The following is a 7,951-nucleotide window of genomic DNA, read 5'->3' as shown; positions in this document are numbered from 1 at the left end:
CAATGTCTCTTGGGTGAAAATGGGTCTTTAAAGAACTTTAAAGTAAGAAAAGCAACTAAGTAGAATAGAAAAAAATAAGACAGATATAGCAAAAGGAAAACAAAGAGAATAGACGCGCGGGCGCGCGGGAAAGGAACAACTTTTAAATTTAAAAGGCCGTACGGTGAAACACGGCCCGCAAAATTGACCAATCACGCCGCGCGTACTAACTTAGAGATATAACAAATAACTTCACTTTACCTTACTTTGGTGTAAAGGCAAGTGTCAGAAGCATGATGAATGTAGACAAACTATCTTCCAGACTCATATTCTACACTATACCGTCGTTGATGTAATATATAAGAATAGATCATATAAGTTACTTCGAGCATCAAAAGTAAAATCACAGAACTCTTCAAATTAAGGAAAGTTTCCAGTAATCCAGGGAAAATCAGCCTTGATAAAGTGCATGATGGAACATTTCTTTCCGTTCAGCGGCAAGCTCTAGTCAATTGGATCTTCGAGCAGTTAAGGCCCTTTAATTTATAGTCTGAAAATAATGCGTCTTTTTCAAACAAGAAGTTCCGCTATTAACAACTTGTCTCGCAAGTTGCCAAGTGTAATAAACATGCTCTGAAATGAACATGTCTCGCAATTTTTTTGTTGTCGCAATTGTTGCCAGAAGTAGAAGTCGGTTCTACTTCTCGCAATGATGACTGCAACAAAAACGTTGCGAGACATGTTTATTTTAGGGAATGTTACACTAGGCAACGATTCGGCAACTTGTGTCGCAACGGCGCAACGAAATTGCGAGACAAGTTCCAAGAAAAATTGCCTAGTGTAACAGCGCCCTAAAAGCATGAGGCTTCCTTCGGTCCGCACATGCCAGGTATGAAATGCAAACGTCTTTAATCACGGTGGGCAGATGTCGCGAGCCCTGCGAAATATGCTTTGAATATCGAAGAAAACAAAATATCACTACAGCAGAAAATAAACTGCAATTGCAATATTTAAACACGAAATGCAATCTTAAAACATAGATTAGTACGAAAATTCAACAAACTTTGACATTAAAGGCTGAAGAAAAGACGCCCGTCGTTTGGCAGCCGTGCTAATTGTTAAAGCCAGTTTAATGGTTGATTGACAACTGAACACGAAAAAAGACAGTGTAGGTGGAACTTCTTATTCAAAACTAACGAATTAGAACTTCAATCCGAACTTACCTTTCGTTTTCTGCTCGAGCTCATAAACGAGGCACTGATATCTACTGATTAAACTAATTGTTTTCTTCGACACATTTTAACGAATCGTCATTAGTAAAAGTTGAGAATTGATTTTTGCGCCTTGATGTCTAGGTTGTGCAGAGTATCTCCCAGAACAATACATTTATTCAGCCTAAAAACAAAAATTCACCAGGTTTTTTTTCTTTCTATAATTGACTACTTGATTTATAACCACTTTTCCATAAAAAGACTGTCTCACTGACAGTCACTGAACCCGATCCAAAGCTTCTATTTCTGTTTACAGGCTCTGCCTTCTTGACGCTCCAAAATGCATAGCAAATCAAGACAGATGATAGCAATACAGATCAGGTCGCCCACGTTCATCAAGCATATTCCAAGGCGTCGAGACATCACTGCTTGCTACACACGACTAACAATGAACAGTTTTGCATGTTATGTAACTACTTAGTTAGCTTGCATTCAACTTTCTAAATAATAATTAGTCATTTAGGTGTTTTATTTATTCATTTATTTTCTTATTTAATTCTTTTTCTCTTTGTTTAATGAATCATTTCTATTTTGTGCTGTTAATTTTCTGTTCCTTTTGAGCGTGTAAAAACTATCAATGCTACCTACCTCGAATAGCCCTTGCTAATCGTGGGTATCTAATATTGTAATAAGTCTTCTCTTATAATAAATTGTTGTTGTTGTTGTTGTTGTTGTTGTTGTTGTTGTTGTTGTATAATGTAATTCATCCCTATAACTATCGGTTCCTTCTCGATGGCACTGAGGCCTTTTTACTACCGCTCAAGGAGACTTTGCTAGTAAGTTAAGTTGAGATGTATCAAGCACTTCCATATATAAGCTTAGGAAGCTTCCTGCTCTTTGAAAAAAGTGCTTTATATAAAAAGACACTGCTTGTGGATGCCATGTCTCAGGTTAGACGAAAAAGCTCATTCGCTTTCTAACGTAGGCAGAGTCGACCTTTTTTTTGTCAGTTTTTCACGCGATTGAAAATTATTGAGAAAATAACGCGGTATGATGAGAACACGAGTAAACATTGTCAAGCTTTGTGAAGTTTACTGAATCGCGAAAACTTTATCACGGATTTAATGTTTATTCTAAAAAGTAGAGCTCTTTTTACGTCTTTCAACAATCGCATGAAAAGCTAAGCATAACTTGAAACAACGCGTCATTTGTCACCTACCGCCAAATATCAAAACATGTTCGCTGGAAAAAAGCACATCAGAGTTAGGAAACTGTTTGGTGCAATAAAAGTTTTGATATTAAGGGACTTAATATTAAGACTGTAGAAAGAAGCAGGGGAAGAGAGATTATACAATGAACAGTGTAAAACTCGCGTTTTGATTGGTCTAGAGGAGTGTGTGATTAGAGTATAGACGCACGATTGACGTCATCGAGTGGTGTGACCGGCGCACGTGATCAGAGTCTAGAGTCCAGCCAGAGTGACTGATCAACAAAGTTTTGAAAACTGTTTTTGCTAGTAGCGGACAAACACAGGCAAATTTTCACAGGAAAGGAAAACAGCCCAATAAAAAAATTGAACAAAGACCGTTGAGAGTGATCTCAACCAGGACAAAAAAGCTAGAACTTTGTTGTGACGTGAAAAGGAAGCAAATAAGCTTATTTGTCGAAATATATATATATGTCGCCGATAGAAATCCGGTAATGGCAAGTAATCGATTACAAATCGCAGTGAAGCGACTTACATGCTGTAATGTTTCAGAACTTCCCTCTGGAATAAAGGTTAGTTTTGAATATTGTTAGTGAAATTCTTTCGGATTATACTCTAATTTAGAAGATCACAATTGCATGTGTGTAGTAGTCTAAAACTGAGTTTGCTGAAAAGTTTTTGACTCAGCTCAGGCAACGCGATGCTCGCTTACGAAATGTGTTGAAATGTCTTGGTTATTGTATAAAACAAATAGATTCCATTTTGCCGTGGGTCTCTACTCTGATAACGCACAGAGGACGTCAAAACGTGGTGAGAACATCAGTCACGCTACTCGCATGCGGCTCGTAGCGTACTTCTTTATCCTCACCACGTTTTGACGTCATCTGTGCGTTATCAGAGTACAGACGCACGGCAAAATGGAATCTATTTGTAAAGTTTTATATCGAGTGCGTAAAGCAGGTTAACACTTGTTCCATCTCTCAAACTGACCTTGGACATTCACTTAAAATTGCATGAAATGAAACTTATTTCAAGGTTAAGAAGAAAGAAGGAAAAAAACAGAATAGTGCAAGCCTCATTTGCTTCATTCCTCCTATTCATAACCACTAACCCACTGAACGAGGACTACCTGCCCGGCGAAGATTGTAATTTTTTAACGTATTTGTATAGAGTTACTCATCACAATAAACGAATAGTAAACGGTTTTGAATCAGTTCTTAACCCCATAAATTCTGTAGATCAGTGCTTAACCCCAAAATGATGTTCCTTTGCTAGCTATAGCTCTATATCTCTACTGTTCTCTGCCTAAAAAATGGGGTTCTGTTCCCCTGTACATTAGTGCTATGACGATTAGGAATAGGACATTAAATAAACCTCATAAGGTGTCCAATGTCGGTTTGAGATATATGGAAACAAGAGCTTGCCGTAAAGTAGGGACTAAATCAAATTAAAAGTGATAGGCACTACTTATCAACCAAAATTTATATCCGATCAAGATTTTAACTGCTTAATAGGTCTACATTCACTCCAGTACCTTCCATACAATAGTTACAGATTTATTAGACTGAGTGAAAGAAAAAAAGTGAAATGTTCCTCAAATTGTAACAAACAAACAAAGAAAAAAAATTTGCACTGGCCGGGAATCGAACCCGGGCCTCCCGCGTGGCAGGCGAGAATTCTACCACTGAACCACCAGTGCTAGGCGGCAAACAATTGTCATTAATTTTAAACAAGACTACTAACCTACCTAAATACCTAACTACCTAAAGACCTCTTACATGTCCAGTATACAGGGATATTCTACCGTAGTGTTTGAGAAAAAAAATTGAAATAAACTAAGTGTTGGCAGCGAATGACGACAGTGAGTGAATTATATTGTCGATAAGGGAGGAAGGACAAGGTGCGCGCACTGAGCATATGTCTATGCATCAGAAGATACATACATACATACATACATACATACATACATACATACATACATACATACATACATACATACATACATACATACATACATACATACATACATACATACATACATACATACATACATACATACATACATACATTGCCATTGATCATAATTTGGATAGCCTCTATAATTCTGAGAATAATGTGTTATCCAAAGTGACGCAGGCTTGAAAAAGAAAACTCGCAAAAAGGAAATCCGAGCTCTCCTATCAGGCCCCAGTTGTTCAAAGGCCGGATAACTTTATCCAGCGGATAAGTCACAATCCGACAGTTTCAATCTGTGCAAAGATTTCAGTATTTCCTCGTGCACAAGCAACTATGCACACTCTAACTAGAGCTTAATAGGGGAGTGTACGAAAACCTTGGACAACATCTAACGTGAAGTATATTTTAGACGCTGAAGAATGCCTTATCCAGCGGATAAAGTTATCCAGCCTTTGAACAACTGGGGCCAGGAGTCTAACCTACGACATTCCGACTACTAGTTCAGATGCTCTACCACTGAGCTACAGGAGACTTGTGATAGCTAAGGCCATTAAACTAGGTTCATGGGACAAACATCTCGCATGCTGCTAGGATTTGAATGTCAATGTATGGCATATGAGCAATGGAACAAGAAAAACGAAAAGATGTTTCCACCTTGTTGTCAAGCTACAGTTAGCTTCCATGCATGACTCAGCCTGTGTGCTTGGGATGCGTCTCAATGACCAGTAGTTGAATGCACGCCTATTCTCGTTGTAGGCTGGGATTTGTGACTGGAAAGACTCTTGTGACTGAGACTTTTCTATTACATTTATCATTGATTTGTGTTAACTTTACTCCTACACTCCAAACCTGACTTAAGCTGGCTGGCGCAGCTGTCCATTACTTTCCAGCACTTACATTTTGACGGATTTATCCTAAACTCTTTATCAGTTGATGCAACAATAATGACACCAAAACAATTTGTTACTATTGGTGAACACGTTATGGTAATTTTCTCCACATAAGGGCTTACCATACTACAGTGTGACCTGTTAAAAACACCCTTTATTTCACCATTAAGTCATCCTATCTTGGTGGTTACAACTCGAAAACGAGCTCGGTGACCCCCAAAGTTTATCAATGCTACTGTAATCAGCATCGTTAGATACAATTTTTTGCAAAGTTTAGAAAAATTCTACAATTCTACAACTCAAAAACGAGCTCGGTGACCCCCAAAGTTTATTAATGCTACTGTAATCAGCATCGTTAGATACAATTTTTTGCAAAGTTTAGAAAAATTCGACAAGAGGGTTCAGAGCCACGGTAAATTTTCAAAAATATGTGTAAAGACGCGGAAAGCTAATGAGCCTTTGACGAAGTACCGTTCTGTTTCAAGTTTAATCATGTGACCAGAGAATAGGTTTCGCGTAAAAAAAAAATGTTTTGGAGAGTACACCAATCTCACCATGAAAAGGGTGTTATGGAATCTTAAGCCAAATCCTTAGGCACAGTTAATGGGCAAGAGGAATATTTGAAAGAGAGCTCTGCACAGAACAGAATATTATTTAAATGAAATTTAGTGTACTTATAGCCATAAAGCTATTGGGTCTCATGGTTTATGGTTAATGCTTTTTAGGTGACAACATTTAATTTTGCAATAGTGTCGGTATATAATATTTCAGTTTTCTAGGATGACGTTTGGTCGGGAATGTTTATAAAGAAGAAAAAGGGGAGTGGGAAACGAAAATGTTCAGAAAATGAACATTTTAAGGTAATCAAAAATTAACCTTTTCAGCACAGACGGCGAACCCAAGAACTGAGAATGATACTGCCATGCTCATTAAACGGTTCATGTCACTAAATAAAGCAAAGCCTATATCCAACACTGAACTTGACTGTAACGAATCTCAAGAAATTACAACTAAATGAGCTTACTTCAAATATTATAAAAGCGAAAATTATTGCGGGTAACCGGGCATATTGAAACGTACAGCACTGGAAACTTTCTTTACGTTATTTGATTACCAAAAGGCTCGGTCTTGATCGCTCATTTGGTTTCCTTCCTTAGGCTGCCGTGCTTTTAGAACAAGCCGTACAAGATTTATCGTTCCTTCTTTTCTCCTTCTATGTATTTCCGTTCCCAAGTTTACCAAACGCGTGTTTAATTTATATGCGTTTGTTATAACGGCTCGCGTGTTCAGTTCTAGAACGAGCCATACATATACATGCACGTATCATTTGCTTCTTTCATCCACTGCATCTATTGTTGCCTTGTTTCCTGTTGCTACTTTTCTAACACGCATTTATCTTTGGCCTATTTTTTCACCTGTTATTTATCTCCGTTCCCTTCTTTACCGATGGCGTGTTTATTTGTGTTTGTTACTTTAGATGGCTGGCGTACTTTTGGAACGAGCCATACATGGATTTGTCATTTACTAGTTTAGTCCAATGTTTCTTGTTTTCTTTTTTTCTTCTATTTCTTAGTTCTGCGCTTCGTGTGCCGCGATTTTTTAGACTATAGGTATTTTTGGCTTGTTTTCTATTGTTATTTCTTTCAATTCCCTACTTTAACAATAGTGGGAATTTATTTACGTTTGTTACTTCGGCTGGCGTGCTTTTAGAACGAGCCATTTCCTCTTGCTATTACATGCATGAATTGTTGACTTATTTTCCCTTGTTATTTATCCCCTTTCCCTTCTTTCCCAATGGTACGTGTGTTTATTTACATTTGTTGCTTCCGCAGGCCTGCCTCTAGAACGGGCCATACATGCACGTATCATTTCGGGATCCTAGTCTCATCCACTGCGTCTATTGTTTCCTTGGTTTTTTTTTTTTGCTATGCATTGCCGTTCCATCGTTTAATATATGCGTTTGTTTCAATAAAATTTCTGATATTACGGGATTTAATGTTAAAACTATAGAAAGAATAAGGCAAAGAGAGAGTTTTATATCGAGTGCGTAAAGCAGGTTAACACTTGTTCCATCTCTCAAACTGACCTTGGACATTCACTTTAAATTACATGAGGTGAAACTTATTTCAAACTTAAAAGGAAAAGAAGGGAAAAAACATAACAATGCAAGCCTCGAACCCGAGTCGTTTGTTTCATTCCTGCTATTAATACCCATACCCCACTGAACGAGGACTAGCTGCCCAGGAATGTAAGTTTTTAACGCATTTATATAAAGTTACGCACATCCATCACAATAAACGAATGCAAACCGTTTTCGAATCAGTTCTTAACTCTAAATACTGTAGATCAGTGCTAAGTTCCAAAACGATGTTCCTTGGCTAGCTATAGCTCTGTACCTCTACTCAGTTCTCAGTCTAAAAAAATGGAGTTCTGTTCTCGTGTACATCAGTTCTTAGACGATAGGACAGTATGTAAACCTCATAAGGTGTCCAATGTCACTTTGAGATATGAAAACAAGAGTTAACCGTAAAGCAGGGATTGAATCAAATTGATAGTGACAGGTATCACTTATCAACCAAAATTTACATCCGATCGAGATTTTCAGTGCTAAATGGGTCTACATTCACCCCAGTACCATACAATACAATAATTACAGATTTATTGGACCGGGTAAAAGAAAAAAAGTGAACTGTTCCACAAAGTGAAAG

At 37.7% G+C, this 7,951-nt stretch overlaps 1 non-coding gene across 1 annotated transcript; it reads right to left on the bottom strand.

Moving 5' to 3' along the window:
- Positions 1-4,025: 4,025 nt before the first annotated feature.
- Trnag-gcc (transfer RNA glycine (anticodon GCC)) lies at positions 4,026-4,096 on the bottom strand. Its single transcript has one exon. It is a non-coding gene; the product is annotated as a tRNA-Gly (tRNA).
- Positions 4,097-7,951: the final 3,855 nt, after the last annotated feature.

The sequence above is a fragment of the Pavona decussata genome, unplaced genomic scaffold, assembly GCF_977016875.1.
Source record: "Pavona decussata unplaced genomic scaffold, jaPavDecu1.1 SCAFFOLD_87, whole genome shotgun sequence".
NCBI classification, from domain to species: Eukaryota; Metazoa; Cnidaria; class Anthozoa; order Scleractinia; family Agariciidae; genus Pavona; species Pavona decussata.
Note: the sequence above shows the minus strand (reverse complement) of the source record. Positions and strands in the feature narration are given on the sequence as shown.